Genomic DNA, 13431 nt, shown 5'->3' on the forward strand with positions numbered 1-13431 from the left:
TACAGATCTTAAATGTATATATTTTAAATCTTTTCATCCAAGTGATTGCTCAGTATACTGAATGAATGGGACAGAATTTTGCGTCATATCATTATAGATTTCTGCCCAGGCTAATACTCTGAGGATACAGTCCAAGGGTCACCTTTTGTATGAGCCTTTTGAATATAACTGAACAATGAAATAACCAAAGCAACTGTCAATCCACCAACTGTACTTTCATCTGTTTCCCTTTTTCCATCTCATACTTCTAGATATCAAAAAAAGAGTAAAATATCTTGCTAACGTCAAAAAACACACTTCTGTTGTATAATTCTTTCAGAAAAGGAAATGAGGCCAGGTGCCATAACTTGTTCTGTGAAAAGAATACTGCAAAGAGTTCAGAAACTCTTTCTATATACCTGGCCCTGCTGCTGACTTCGTAATGTAACCTTGAATGAGTCATTCTTCCACCTACCTTCCTCACAAGGGTGTTGTTAGAATTATTGAGTTAATGTTCATAAAGTGCTTTGTGCTTTAAATAGCACCTTTCATCTGAGGAGCTCAAAGTATTATAATTACTCCAGCTGTGCAAAAATTAAAAAAAAAAGCGAAAATTATCATGTTTGCCTCAAAGTTTCTGCTGAAGGAAAGTTTGTCATATTGTTTTCTTGTAAATCTTCCTCCAAAATCAGCAGGTGGTTGGGACCTCGCAAGTCTGTTGGGACTAAGAGTCAATGAAGGAGAAGAGCTTTTAATTTTGAAAACCTCTCCCCCCAAACCTGCTGCCAATTCTTCTTCAGAATATATTTGTTGTTCAGTCATTTTCAGTTGTATCTGATACTTCATGACCCCATTTGGGCTTTCCTTGGCAAAGATACTGGTGTGGTTTGGCATTTCCTTCTAGAGCTCTTTTTATAGATAAGGAAAGGAGACAAATAGGATTAAGTGACTTGCCCAGAGAGTCACATAGCTAGTTTAGGTGTGGGGTCAGATTTGAAGATCAGTCTTATCACAGTACCACCTAGACAATAATTCAAATTCTCTTTTAGCTCTCCAGCATACTCTCATCCTAATTTACCTGGAGAAGAGTTATAAGAAAAGTTACACTGAATTTCCTTGTTTTCTATAAAAGAGGGAAAGATCTCCAAAAAAATGTTATCTAGTGGTAAGGAGGATAATGGAGCATGGAGTGTTTAGAAAAAAACATCAGATCTAGAGATGGAAAATGACTGCAAAACCTGAATCTGCAATGTACCAATTCAGAATACTCTCACACTAACCTACCTGGAGAGGAATTATGGGGAAATTTATATTGGATTTCTTAGTAGTCAGAAAAAGAGGGAAAGATCTCCAAAGAAGTCAGTGTTATCTATTGGTATTGAGAATATCGAATATCGAGAACTATTGGTAATTAGAGCAATGGACTATGGAGCATCAGATCCAAAGCTAAACTCTGTGATCTGCGCAACCTTAACTAAGTTATGTAGCAAGCACACATCTCAGTTTCTTCATCTGTAAAAGAAAGAATTAGACTGGATGAAACTGAAGGTTTGGTACAAATCTAAATCCCATGCTGTGTCTTGCTACTTGAGAGTTCATAATTTTATGTGTTCAGAATAATCAGGTTGGATATGGTACTTTTATAGCAGGGAAATAAAAGAAACCATAAGGTACAATGTGTATACATTTAAAAAATACTAACAAATATACAAAACAAATTTATTTTACTACAAATACAAGTAGATCATATTATTAAAAATTTCACCTGTCCTTTAAAATTTGCTTCATGATATAATTATTAAAAAAGAGAGAGAGAGAGAGGAAGCATGAAGGAGTTTTGAGAAGAGTGGCTTCAGAGTGAGGAAGTCCTGAGTTCAAAAGTCACCTAAACTTCCAGTGTCCCATGCAATGTTCTAATATAATAAATTGCTAAACAGTTGCTGATCAACATTGCTCCTTCAACAGGAATTCTGAAAAAAATGAAATCACACAATCTGACAAAAATTAATTGATTAAAATGTTGCGATTTGACAACCTCATTTATAAGTAGCCCAACAGCATTTCATTTTGGAAAAAAATTGGAAAAAATAAAGTAAAAGATAAATGCAAGATCTGGAGGGAGAAATCCTATATATGAGAAGTGAATATATGTGATAACAAAGGCCTCTTTTTCCCCCCTTTGAGTTATATAGGCTTGTTAGCTTTAACCTAAATAGAATTTTAACAAGCTTGTTTTTTGTCATATTAAAAGCTTAGGAGCTAATGCCATACATTTTAAAATGTTAAGACTGTCACAATCAATCAACCTGACAAAAGTTAGGTAATTCAGTTCCAAAGATGACAGTGTTCCCTTATATTTTTCATACCAGCATGGTGATATAATGCACGAGTTCTATTAAGTGAGCCCACTTAGTACTATGAATGGACCCATTAGGAATCCTCAGCAGCTCAGTAATTTCCAAAGAACCAGTAGTTAAGCCTGATTCCTTTTCCTGAAAATTATAGCAAATCTAGAAATAGTAATCTAGCTTAAAACACAAAATTAATACTGTAAGTTATACTGAGTAAAACATAAAGAATGTACATTTAACTTATTAACATCCCTGATTTCTCCCATTCTTGATAGGGTAGTGAATTTTTGAAAATGTATTTATAGAACTAATTGTGAGCACAAAATATTCTGGAAGGGTAGCTGGAGAAGCATAAAACTAGGTTCCATAACTTATCATTTAGTTATAAAGATAAAATGTGTACACAGAGGTAACTAGCACAATAAAGCTAAACATAAATGCCCAGTGAGTTTCCTCATCTTTAAAATAGTTAATGATAGCTACTAGAGTTAATATAGAGGTAAAACAGAGTTAACAATACATACTTAATTCCCAGGGTTGTTGTGAGAAAACTTGCTACGTAAAAGTTTAAATCTTTCCATATGCTGTTATTAACTGAATATCCAAGAAATAGTTCTGAGACATATAAGTCTACAGGAAACTTCAGTGGGGTACAAAAGTGTTCACTGTAGAATCAGATCCCCCAATGGAATGGCACTTCCAAATGTCCCCATGTGGTTATGACCCTAAGCACCAATAACTACCCACTGTAATGTTCTCAATACTGAAAAGATGCTAGAAGCTGCCTTCTCCTAAAACGTGATTTCCCAATGAGCAAAGCAGAAAGGAATTGGCTTTTCTGAAGTCAGAGAAGATAGTAACAGAGGCAACATCTCTCCTGGATATTTAGGAGGTGAATGCAGAATGAATGATGATAAGTATTTGGGGCAGAAATGAATATTAAATGCCATCCTGAGTCTCTGACAATGAGCATTCAAGAACATTGGTGTGCTATACAGAAGAATGAGAACTGAATTTGGAATCAAACGACTTGGGCTCATATCCTTCCTCTGTCACTGCCCCTGTAAGATTGAATGAATTACACACATGCCCTGAGTCTCAGTTTCTTCATTTATAGGATGAATAGATTGGACTAGGTTGTTTTTAATATCTTTTCACACTCAAAATGTATGATTCTATAATGTTTCCTTAAGGTTGTCCATTGTAGCTTTCCATCTCAATATGGTACCATAGAAAAGTGCTTGATATAGAGACAGAGGATCTGAGTTCAAATTTCAGCTCTACCATGTTCTTTCTTTGCAGCTTCAGGAAAGCCACAATTTTTTCTGAGTCTCAGTTTCTCTGGCCATAAAATGAGGGGGTTGGACTCAACAGTTAACATTTATAGATCACTTTACATATGTTAACTCAATAGATTTTCACAGCAACATCTCTAGGTAACTGCTAAGATTCTTCTGATTTTACAGATGAGGAAAGTAAAACTGGCAGAGAGTTTAAGACCCTTGCCCAGAATTACAGAGTTAGCAAGTGTCTGAAGTAGGATTTGAACCCAGACCTTCCCCAAATCAACTCAAGTTTCACTCTCTTGCCAACTGTACCAGCTAGTTTCCTGGATCTCTGTAAGCTCTAAATCTAAGATGTTGTGCCTAGCCATCAGCATAGCCCATATGTGCTGGTACATCTTGGAGAAAAATTCTCATTTGTCCTTGACCTGAGGCAAAGGAGAAGGACCAATGGGAATGGTTCCCAGGGTGTGCTAGAATCTTGATCCATACTCTATGCATAGTTACAATTCTATGAATGGTTCATAAGAGTGGAATTAAACAACACTCTTTTCTCTTTGCCACAGTATTCATAGGATATAAAAATGAACCATCATCACTAGAGAAGATAAAACATATGCATAACTAATGTAATATATGAAGGGATAAGTCATATATAAATGGCACAAAGGTCTATGGGAGTAAAGATGTGGGCGAACTATCTTTTAAATGGAAGAAATCAAGGAAGACTTCATGGAGAAGGGAAACTTTGTGCTGCACCTTGAAATAAATATGGGATTTTGCTTTATGGCAACAAAAATATATTTGAGAGCTTGGAGGTCAAGGACAGTGGTGTGCATGTATATGTGTGGCAGGGGGGAGAAAGGGGAGAAAAAGAGAGAGAGAATTGAATTGCCCAATTCAATTTATAAAATGCAACAGAGAGAAAATGTGGAATTGAAAGATTGGTCACAACTTTCTGCACAACTGTTTTTCAATATTTGAAAGAAAATATGATACCTGATATATGGGAGTTTTAAGTATCTAGGTAATATAGTGGATAAAGTATCAGGCTTATAGCCAGGAACATCTCAACCTCAATTTTCTCATTTGTACTATGAAGATAATAATATTGCCTATCTGACAGGGTGGTTGTAAGCATGAAATAAAATACTCTGTACACCTTAAGGCCTTAGGTAAATATTGTTATTATTAGTAGTATTATAATCATCATCATCATGATCTGAAACTCTATTTTCAGAACTGCTTAATGAGTTTAAATATATTAAGAATTAAAAACATTTCAGGGAGAAGGTAGAATGAGTTTTAGCATTGTAATTCATGCTAGAAATTTATTTTAAATTCAAATGTCATTTTGATAGTGCTTCTTAAACAATGGATCACTTAGGGGGCTAGACAAAGATGGGAGGTCTTGGGTTCAAAGCTGGTCTCAGGCACTTCCTAGCTGTGGGACCTTGGACAAGTCACTTGGCTTCTATTGCTTTGCCCTTACAGCTCTTTTGTCTTGGAATCAACACATAGTATTGATTATGGGATGGAAGGTAAAGGTTTTATTTTTAACCCAACAACAACAAAAAACCCAGCAGCAATGGATTGCTGAGATTATTTCTTGTTTTGGCATTTAATAGTCCTTTAGAGGTCACCAAAGAGCATATAAAAAAGTAGAAATACATTCTCTGGTGGCAATCCCTAGACAATAAGAGAAGAGAAAACAATCCCAATATAGCATGTACTTTAGACCTCTGGAAGATGGGAAAGGAGTTTCTGCCTGGTGAAAAGAACATATTATAACTTTGTGCCTCTCCAACCACCACCACCCCATAAGAAGATACACTAGAAACAACTGACCATTTAGCCAGGGAGAGTATCATATTTTTTAGATCTTAAAAGGAGCGGCCCTTTCCTCTGGTATTCTTGATTCCTATCAGCTGAAAGTAGAAACTCTGAGTGTCTGTGTATTGAACTTTCTATTGGAGTGAAGTAAGGTCCCTTTCCCTCTCAGCATCAATGGTGGATTGCTTTTAACATGGCATTGAGGGCATAGAGGCCAACTGAGATGAGCTTAAAATCTCAAGTCTCTCAACCTCTTCTACTTTGCGTTTGTTTCCCTGAGTTTAGATGTCTGAAAATTGATTATGAGAGAGAAATATTTTGTGAGTGACTACCTTGGGAGTTCAAAAGTCTTTAGATTAGTCAGTCATAGATGACTTACGGTAACAGGGGAGTTTTTCCTGCAATTATGCATTTCTCAGAGAAGATCTTTCTTAGAAAGTTAATTCCATGAATTCACTGCCTTGTCCAATGATGTGGACTTGGAAGGAGTTGCTTAGTTAGTGAAAAGCTAAGCCCTACAATATATTCCATGTTTTAAGTATTAACTTCTTATAAGACCTCTAGAAAATATATTTCAGAATGTAAACACGTTAGGGTCTTTTAGAGAAAACTTGGTTACTTTCTCCAAGATAGTTATTTGAGAGCTACCATTATTAGTGCTACTATTGGTACACTACTACTACTGCTACTGTTACTACTATCACCATCACTACTATTACTACAGTTGAAATGTAACCCCAGATTCAAAGCCTTTGGTATGGGAATATCTTTGTATTGTTGGAGATCTATGCTTACACCTGTGGGAGGGTCAGAGGAGGAGTTGTCAAGAATGGGAGAGATTGACAAAATAAGCAAAGAAGGAGTTTTACTAAATTCCTTTTATTACACAAATATGTTACTGATTCCAAAGCCAGGAAACCAGAAAGAAAACTACAGACCAATCTCCTTAATGAACATAGATCCAAAAATCTTAAATAAAAAAGACTCCAACAAGTTATCATGAGGATTATTCAATAGGAAAACCATTTACATAATTAACCATATCAATAATCAAACCAACACAGATCACATGATTATCTCAAAAGATGCAGAAAAATCCTTTGACAAACTACAAAACTCATTCCTATTGAAAACACTAGAAAGTATAGGAATAGAAGAGCCATTCCTCAAAATAATAAACAGTATAGTATATGTTTAAAACCATCAGTGAGTATCATCTGCAATGAGGACAAGTTAGGAGCCTTCTCAATAAGATTAGGAATGAAGCAAAGATGCCCATTATTACTTTTATTATTTAATATTGGTCTAAAAATGCTAGTGATAGCAATTAGAGAAGAAAAAGAAATTGAAGGGTTTAAAGTAGGCAATGAAGAAACTAAACTATTACTCTTTGCAGATGATATGGTGGTATACTTAAAGAATCCCAGAAAATCAACTAAAAGATTAGTGGAAATAATAACAACTTGAGCAAAGTTGCAGGGTACAAGATAAATCCACATAAATCATCAGCATTTCTATATATTTCCAACAAAACTCAGCAGCAGGAGTTAGAAAGAGAAACTCCATTTAAAATCACTCTAGACAATATAAAATATTTAGGAATCTACCTGCCAAGACAAACACAAGAAATATATGAACACAACTACAAAACACTTCACAGAATTAAAACTAGATCTAAATAACTGGAAAAACATTAATTACTCCTGGGTAGGATGAGCTAAGATAATAAAAATGACAATCCTACCCAAATTAATCTACTTATTTAGTGCCATACCTATCAAACTACCAAAAACTTTTTTTTTATAAAATTAGAAAAAATCATAACGAAGTCCATCTAGAAGAACAAAAGACCAAGAATATCAAAGGGAATAATGAAAAAAATGTGGAGGGTGGCCTAACAGTACTAGATTTTAAACTGTACTATAAAGCAGTGGTCATCAAAACAATATGGTACTGGCTAAGAGACCAAAGGGTGGATCAATGGAATAGACTAGGGGTAAATGACCTCAGTAAAGTAGTGTTTGATAAACCCAAAGACCTCAGCTTTTGGGACAAGAACTCAGTATTTGACAAAAACTGGTGGGAAATTTGGAAAACAATATGGGAGAGATTAGGTTTAGATCAACATCTCACACTTTATACCAAGATAAATTCAAAAATGGGTAAATGACTTAAATATAAAGAATGAAATCATAAAATAAATAAGGTGAACATAAAATAGTATACCTGTCAGATCTGTGGGAAAGGAAGGAATTTAAAACCAAGCAAGAGATAGAGAACATTGCAAAATATAAAATGAATGATTTTGATTATATCAGATTAAAAAGGGTTTGTAAGAACAAAATCAATGCAACCAAAATTAGAAGGAAAGCAAACTGGGAGAACATTTTTATAACAAAATTCTCTGATGAAGGATTAATTTTCCAAATATATAAGGAACTAAGTCATATTTACAAAAAATCAAGCCATTCCCCAATTGATAAATGGTCAAGGGACATGAATAGGCAGTTTTCACATGATGAAATCAAAACTATTAATAAACACATGAAAAAGTGTTCTAAACCCTTCCTCATTAGAGAAATACAAATCAAAAGAACCCTGAAGTACCACCTTATACCTAGCAGACTAGCCAATATGGCAACAAAGGAAAGTGATAAAATTTGGAGGGATGTGGCAAAATTGGGACACTAATACACTGCTGGTGCAGTTGTAAATTTGTCCAACCATTCTGGAGGGCAATTTGGAACTATGCACAAAGAGCTTTAAAAGACTGCCTACCCTTTGACCCAGCCATACCACTGCTGGGTTATACCTGTGGCAAAATCGAATGTAATGGACTTCTGTACTAGCAGCAGTGCAACGACCCAGGACAATACAGAAGAATTTATGAGAAAAAACACTATCCATATCCAGAAAAAGAACTGTGGGAAAAGAAAAGCAGAAGAAAAACATATGATCAATCATGTGGTTCAATGGGGATATGATTGGGGTTTTAATGTTAAAAGATCACTCTACTGCAAAATATGAATAACACGGAAATATATTTCGAACAATCATACATGTATAACCCAGAGGAACTGCTTGTCAACTCCAGGAAAGGGAGGAAAAAAGCAGAGGGAGGATTATGAACCATGATACCATGGAAAATATTCTAAATATAAAAGGAAAAAATAAAATAAAATGATATAGTTTAAGGGGGAAGAAGAAGGAAGAAGAAGAAGAGGAAGAGGAAGAGGAGGAGGAGGAGAAGAGGAGGAAGAAGAGAAGGAGAAGGAGGAAGAGGGAGGGGGGGGGAGGAAGAGGAGGAGGAGGAGGATTTAGTTTTTCAGTATTCTTTGGTTTTCTTCAGGTTATTTCTGGTGCATCTGATCTTTAACTTCAAGAAATAAGATGGAAGATGTTAATCCCATTTCATCTTGCTAAAGGTAAAGACTCTGGGAAGACATGAGAGGAGAAGGTGATCTTTTTCATGTCCCTCTCCTCAGCTTGCTACACTAAAGACTTAAGGTAACTTCCTTTTGGGTGAAGATCTAGGATTCTCTTGGCTGAGCTGAGTCAACTTACTCCCAAAGGGAGAGCTACTTCAATCTGTATTGTCTGGTGTATATTCCAATATATACTTTCTCTTATTTCTGCTTTGCTAACAAATTAGATAAGTAGTTATTTTTTTATAACTGCTATGTGTGTTCATTATTATTATTAATAATTATTATTAATTAACCTATTATTTGGAGAGAAAGAGGTGAAGCCTTGGCTACAAAACTTGGTGTCATGCTCCCTGAATAAGGAAACAGTGATGAGAAGTCAGCTTAAACCTGCTAATATCCTCTAAACTAACAATATTAAGGGAGCAGAGAGATATATTTCTAGCCTAGTATATCTCCTCTTTGAGGAGAGCCAGTGACCTCTAACCATAACTTCCTGCTTCCTCTCTTGGAAGCAATTAATGTCTCCCTTTGAGTAAGTTGAGGGGAAGAGGCTAGAGTTGTCTATTCTGTCTCCTTTCATGACATAAAATGACACCCCTATGCTACATGTGGGGGACAACCCTCCTTACATATAGGGCTAACAGCTGGTATTTATATAGCACCTGTTTTGTGCCAGGCATTATGCTATATCCGTTGCAAATTTCATTTGATTCTTAAAACAATCCTGGGAAACAAGTGCTATTATTTCCTTCATTTTAAGTTGAGGAAATTGAGGTAAAGTCACCTTAAGTGACCTGCTTAAGATCACACAATTCATAAATGTCTGAAATGGAATTTCAGATTCCAGGCCCAATGGTCTATCAACTGTACCACCTAAATAAATACAGTGTATATATCTGCAAATCTTTCTTCCTGCCTTAAGAGTTTGGAATGATAGTTGACTTAGAAAGTAGAGAATTCAACCCTACCTACAATACTCCTGTGACTTTGCAAAAGAAAAGTTGAGACGTAAAAACTTAAAAATGTCATTTGATCTGTGCCCAATCATGATATTTTAAAACCAAATTCTCCATCACATGGATGGTCCAATTAAAATAGTTCCTACTGAATGTGATCTTAAGTGATCAGATTTTCGATTTTAAAAAATATTTCTTTAAAACACATTTGAATTAATAGTAAAAATGCTCTGACAATTTGAATCATTGTGGCTTTAAATGGGCCCTTTTTAAAAATTGGGACATTCTCTAAAAGACAAATCAAATCCCGAAATCTATCCACAGAGATTTCTTCCTGTTCTTATAACTTGAGGAAAAGTCTGGATACTGAAAAAAAATAGGGTAGGAGAAAAGGGGAGATGGAAATACAGAGGGAAGTAGAGATAGAGAGGGAGGGAGAGAAACAAGGAGGGAGACAGAAGGGGGGCATAGAGAAGGGACATGAGGGAGGAGGAAAAAGAGAAGAGAAGAGGGACAGAAGAAGAAGAGGAGGAGAAAACAAGAGAAAAAGTATGTAAGAAGGAAAAGTTCACAAACCAAGCATAAACAAAATTCTGTTCCACACTGATGGCAGCAATGCTCTGTTTGAGAGCAGAAATCCATATTGAAAATGGCACATCTTTAACTGGTTTAACCAATATTTGGCCAAGGCAGCCATTTATCCCATTTGGGTCGGGGTGGGGGGTGGGGGAGAATATTGCTCAGACTAATCAGTCCTGTCAGAATTTAATAAATACATCTCAAACGGCCCTGTTCAGTTCAACAAGGGCTGTGTTTCTTTTTGAAAGTTAAAGGTTGTTTGTTAGATATTATTTATGTGCTGTTAAACCTCATAGGGAAAATATTAAACCTATCTGGAATCCACTGAGTGCACGGAACAAGCATTAAATCGTACCACTTGATATATCACTTCCTATGGTGAATAAATCTGCCAAAATCTGTTAAATATGTAAATGATTTATTACGTTCTCTTTGGTTTGCTTAATAAGAAGACCATAAATTTAACCAATGACTGGGTATGAGAGCATCTGATACTTTGTTTTTCCAAAACCTTCATTTACTCATTAAATATGTATGTCTTGACCAAACAAACTAAAATTCCACAGTGCAATTGTCTGAGAGAGCAGCAGTTCTAGATGCTAAGAGGGAAATAGGTGGCAGACTCAATTAGAAGAATAATTTTGGAGGGTTTCAGCTTCTCATAACAATTTCCAGATTTCAAGACAGCTTGTGATTAATCTTTGTCATGTTCTGGCTGGTCTCATGGAATCCAGCAGAAAATAAGCTCTTTGTACCTTGTAGTCTAAGTGTACCTTCAACCTCTCTCCAGGAGAATTAGCCTTTTTAAAGCATGTTACCATTCCCCTCCAGAAGCAAGAAGTCATGGGAGGCAGCCATGTTCTGTGAAAGGAGGGGTGCTAAGCCTTGCTTTGATCTGTGCATATCTGTGGTTGACAATCATCTGCTGGGCAGTAAAATTCCATTTTCTTCCACAGAAAATATTAAGAAGTTAACCCTGACATGGAGATTAACAATGGTACATTTTTAGGCATTAAAAAAAATTACTTTTTATTTTCTAGGTGATTCTGTCAACATGAGAGGTCCTTCCAACAAGAATGTTGATGGTAGACATATATGAAAAATGTATTATCCCATAATCAATATTGTAATGAGCCTTTCTGAAATTTACTAGGTTACTTTTCAGGGGATGGACACAAATCCATCTCTGGGGGGATCAAATCCCTCATAGTTTAGGAGGATCTGCCAGAAACAGACATTCAAGGACCTTCTTTATGATTGCACCCACCCTTCCACCTATGATTGAACATAAGAGTAGGAGTTTAGTGAAAGTTCAAGGACAACAATGAAATCTCCTGAGAGATAAATTTCCCTGGTCCCAAATGTCTGTCAATGTGGCCAAATCTATCAGCTGATCCAGTGATAGGTGCAAAATCTGCATTCAGAAAACAGGATGAATAGTGGTTCCGGTGATCTGATTTCCTCAGTAAAACATTTACTTTTTTTTCTTAAACTCTTTACTGACCTTTCTCATTTAAAGTGTCCCTAATAAATCCTAAATTTTGCTATAACCAAAAAATGAAGAGGCTGGTGAGAGCCAGCTTCTCCTAAAAAGTCCCATAAAAGAAGACCCAATTCTACTTTTTTTTTTTTACCCTTACCATCTGACTTAGTGTCAGCTTTAAGACAGAAGAGTGGTAAGGGGTAGAGAATCAGGGTTAAGTGACTTGCCTAGAGTCACACATCGAGGAAGGTGAAGTCTGAATCAGGTCCTCCTGACTGACTGTAGACTTGGTACTCTATTCACTGTACCACCTACCTGCCTCCCCAGTTCCTTTTGAAGCAGTTTGTGGGAAAGGAAAATATGTGCCCTTTAAGCAACTGATTTGGAAACCAAATGAAAGCACAAACCTTTTGAGAATGAAACAAAACTATGCATTAATTCCTTTCCCTGCTCATTTCTTTCTCTCCTTGGGAATTAAACTCTCAAGCTTAAAAAAAATCTGCCATCTTAATTTGAGATATTGTAGCTCATTCTTTTTTTTTTAATTATTAAAGCATCTTACTTTTTTTCTTATTTTGTAGTTGTTGCTTTAGAGACTGTTTTATTCTTTTAACCACAGCACATTCTTGTGAGGTTTAGTACATTGATTCAGTTGGCAGCATTTGTCCCTCAGCATCATTCTCCAACTGCATACCAATTGAAAATACTGCTTCAGACACTAGTATTTTCAGGTGTATTTGCAGCTTGAAAACCTACTAGAGAATATTGCATAGCCCATTGCCTGAGTGATGCCCTCTTGAACTTTAGCTGGTTATTCCCAAATGAGCAATTATTTTCTTCTTGCAGATCCAAACATGCATACTAATTTCATTTTTTGCTCTTTGCATGCTATGAAGTGTTTCTATAAACTGTGCAAAATTGCCATGAAACATATCCTAGCAAAAAATGGTATATGAGTGGTAAGTGAAGCATTCTATGCTTATAACAAGCAGGAAAATAATATTCACAATGACTAAATAGAAAGAACAACAAAAGATATATGAGTGGTAAGTGAAGTATTCTATGCATATAACAGGAAAACAATATTCACAATGACTAAACAGAAAGAACAACAAAAGATAAAAAACGAAACACTGGCTAATTATAATGGCCAAGTTTGGTCCTGAACTAGAGATGTCAGAATGTACTTCCTTATTTGCATTGGTAGGGATTATGGTTGTAGAACATTGCATAAACTGCTGGATCTGCCTGATTAATTGCTAAATTAACTCCTCTCACACATTTTTGTTATCAATCAATCAATAAGCATTTATTAGTGCCTCTGTTCCAGCATTGTGCTAAGCCCTGTGCTTATGAGATGACGCTCTGGGTGGCAAAGTTAAGAGGGACCGAGTGGGAAATGAATTTGTTGTTAAAGAATAATAAGAACATTTGTTTAAAAAGAAATGTTTTGTATGAAGTTCAGAAAGCACTAGGAAAGACCTTTTATAAGCAAGAAAAGTTGTGTCATTAAAATTTCATTTTTATGAGAATAGAATA

The sequence above is a fragment of the Gracilinanus agilis genome, chromosome 4, assembly GCF_016433145.1.
Source record: "Gracilinanus agilis isolate LMUSP501 chromosome 4, AgileGrace, whole genome shotgun sequence".
Lineage (NCBI taxonomy): Eukaryota > Metazoa > Chordata > Mammalia > Didelphimorphia > Didelphidae > Gracilinanus > Gracilinanus agilis.